Below are 3,550 nucleotides of genomic sequence, written 5' to 3'. Positions count from 1 at the left end.
CTCGCTGCTACCTACTCACTCTCAAGCATCTCATAGCAGCTCACCTCTCCCTAGGCCAAGGCATCACAAACCAGGCCACTCTAGTCCTTATAGGAGTACCTAGCCCACTCTAGCACGAGAATACATCATATCAATATCATAAACATATAACATAAAGGTATCTTGGGAAATCACCGTTCGGGCGCTGACTGATCGTACACACGACTCTGCTCTGCGTTTTTCCAAAAATCTCTTACTCTTTTTGAAAATACTTTCTCAAATCCTCAGTTTGAGTTCAAATACGCCCGAAGGTGTACTCGAATCCCTCAAACCAAGGCTCTGATACCAACTTGTAACACCGTAAATTCAAAACATTTTTCGCATTTTACAAAAACATAATTCATTTAGTATTCATAAAAACATCATTGTTTGAAACTCAAATCCATAACATATAAAAATCCCAAGATCTCATAACATAAAAATCCCGTGTGTGTACTGATCAGGCCGACGCCTTCCCACGATCCTCACTAGTACCTGAAACAAATAACACCAAACACTGTAAGCACAAAGCTTAGTGAGTTCCCCAAAATACCACACATAGCACATATTAGCCACTCGAGGCTATAACTCTGTGGGTCCGTGGACCCTACTCTGTGAACCCTCTGGTTCTAACTCTGTGAACCTTTCGGTTCCAACTCTATAAACATGCACAGCATAAATCACATAGAAATAATGCAGTACAACACATAACATACATATAACACACAAATACTCTGTCACATAACTCTGATTACCTACTCAAGGTAAAGCATAGTGAGAAGACTCACCTCGTGTATCTCGGTAAATCGTAAATCCCTGAAATCACTAGTGCTCGATCACCCGAGCTATAGTCCTCTTATATCACAAATACATCATTAATTAACACGTTCCAAACTAGGGTTGACTAATTCTATCAAGTCAACATCGGTCAACCCTGGTCAATGGTCAACGGTCAACCCAACTCGCCGAGTCTGGCGTGGACTCGCCGAGTCTCTACGGGGACCCAATTCCTCTAAGTCCCTTCCAACTCACCGAGTCACTCACCCGACTCGGTTACTCAACCCCTGGTTCGAAATCACTGAACAACCCGCGCCAACTCATCGAGTCTGCCAATGGACTCGGCGAGTGCATCCCATGCACAACCCCAAACGACCTTCTGAGGTCAGATCTGTTCCACTAACTCATAGATCCAGTCCTTCAAAGATTATTTATCACGTGAAGTTCATGTCTTGGTGCTCATATCACACCTAATGACTCATAAATGTTGTTTTAACCTCAAGCACAAAGATCCCAAACCAAAACCTCCATGGATTCATAAAAATCTTGGACAAAGGGACACTCTGGACCTCCAAGGGTCCAGATCCAGAACCTAACTCGCTTAAGGGACCAAGGGAGAACTAGATCTAGCAACAAAAGGGCTCAATAAGCCCTAAATCAATATGAACATCACCTCAACAGAAAAGGGGTTCGAAAATAGTACCTCAAACGTGATGTTCTGGACCTCAGATCTTCAGGAAGTTGATCCTCTTGTTTCCCCTTGGCTATAGTTTCCTTTCCCTTGCTAGACAACACCTCCAAGGTCAACAATGACTCCCTCTCTCACTCCAAACGCTCAAGCTCACTAGGGTTTCGCTCTGGGGACTGGTGAGCACAAATGACGGCCATAAGGCCCTTTAAATAGGCCCCAAACCCAAGAAATTAGGGTTTCATTAAACAACGCAGACTCGCCGAGTCCACTAATGAGACTCGTCGAGTCTGGTCATTAATCCGGATGAGAAATCGCGTCTCTACTCGGCGAGTCTACGCATCAACTCGCCGAGTTCTTCCACAAAACTCAAAATAAAATGAATAAATATAATACCTGAAATTCCGGATGTTACACTTAGTGAGTTCCCTAAAATACGACGTATCGTACATATCAGTGGGCCCAACCCTATGTGAATGCTATGATCTAACCATAGTCTTGCAATCACTCCCATACTACAGCCCAACCGTAACTTTTTTGCCAAGATCCAACCATGTTATTCCATTTAAGTTACAAAGAAAAAAAAATGTTGTGATCCAACCATAGTCTTTCATACAAGTGTAGTGATCCAACCATAATCTTTCATACAAGTGTTGTTATCGAACCAAAGTCTTTCATACAGGTGTTGTGATCCAACCACATTCTTTATACAGGTGTTGTGATCCAACCACAATCTTTAATGCAAGAGTCACAGAGACAATCTAGCAACCTACACAGTATAGTCATGATACTCACCATAATCTGCAGACAGGCAAATCACATACTCCAGCTGTTCATACTATAACTCCTCACACTAAACATATCTAAAAATAAAACCCTACTTAACAATTAAGGTAAGAACCACAACTCAAATAGTATTGATTTATAGCTAATCCTCCTTGGGTCAAAATAACATTTTTTTCCCTTTAAGACTAAACCCAACATAGTTGACGAAAAGTCAAACTGGTCAAAAGTCAACCTCTTGATACTAGGGTCAGCGTGACACACTGCTTTACACTCATTATAGAGCTTCAGATGGAAAACAAGGAAAACCATGCTACGTTAAGCATAGAGAAAGATATGCTCAGCGTAGCTCTACTGATAGACCAACTGTCTTTTAAGCTCTTAATACACAAGGACCAACCATCTAATTCTCATATCTGAACCCAAAGAATGTATTATGGATAAAGTCTCCAACTTTACCTTTTTGCATGGCTAAAAAGAGCACAATAGCAAACCCTAAGTCCATAATACCACTTTTTAGTCAAGAACTCATGCATGGATGGATAAGAGTGAACAAGCTCTTATTTTTACGACTCAGCAATCCCTAAAACATAGGGAAATGGCCTTCAAATTGTCTACAGTAACTCATACTCTCAAAGACCAAGATTATGGGACAAAAATCATATAAATCAATGACTAAACTAGATCTAGCATGAAAGAACACCAAGATGGGAACTTTATACCTTCTAGAGATAAATTTCGGCTTGCAAATCTCAGATCTACACACCTTGAAACTTCACACTTGGTTCTAGAACACCTTCTTCCTTAAAAGAGCACACAAAAGACTCTAAGGCTTCAAAACTCACACAAAGTAGCTAAGGTTTTGAGATGATTGAATAAGAGGGTGGAGGTTGAGCATGGAGAGGCCCTCACAGAGTGAGAGCCTTTAAATAGGGCTTATAACCCTAAGAATTAGGGTTTTGGTGTAGCGCACCTACGCTCAATGTAACTCAACCTACACTCAGCGTAGGTCACTAATTAAGGGTTTTTTTATACTACAACATCATATGGTGAACATACAACCCTAAATTCTTTGGATCTATGTTTTCTCTAATTATACATGCAATATTGTTTCCAAAGCATTAAGCTTACAACTAGCATGCAATTGACATAAACAATGTAAAATAATAGTTAGGAGTTTACCTCTTTATATAACTTGTAGAACTTGTTGTATTTGGCCTTTAAGAACTTAGTGCCCTAAATGTTGCACCTAAAACGGTTCACAACACACCTAGGACAAAGGAG

This window comes from Lactuca sativa, chromosome 4, assembly GCF_002870075.4.
Source record: "Lactuca sativa cultivar Salinas chromosome 4, Lsat_Salinas_v11, whole genome shotgun sequence".
In the NCBI taxonomy this organism is placed as follows: Eukaryota; Viridiplantae; Streptophyta; class Magnoliopsida; order Asterales; family Asteraceae; genus Lactuca; species Lactuca sativa.
The sequence above is the reverse complement of the archived record's forward strand: the minus strand, read 5'-3'. Positions refer to the sequence as shown.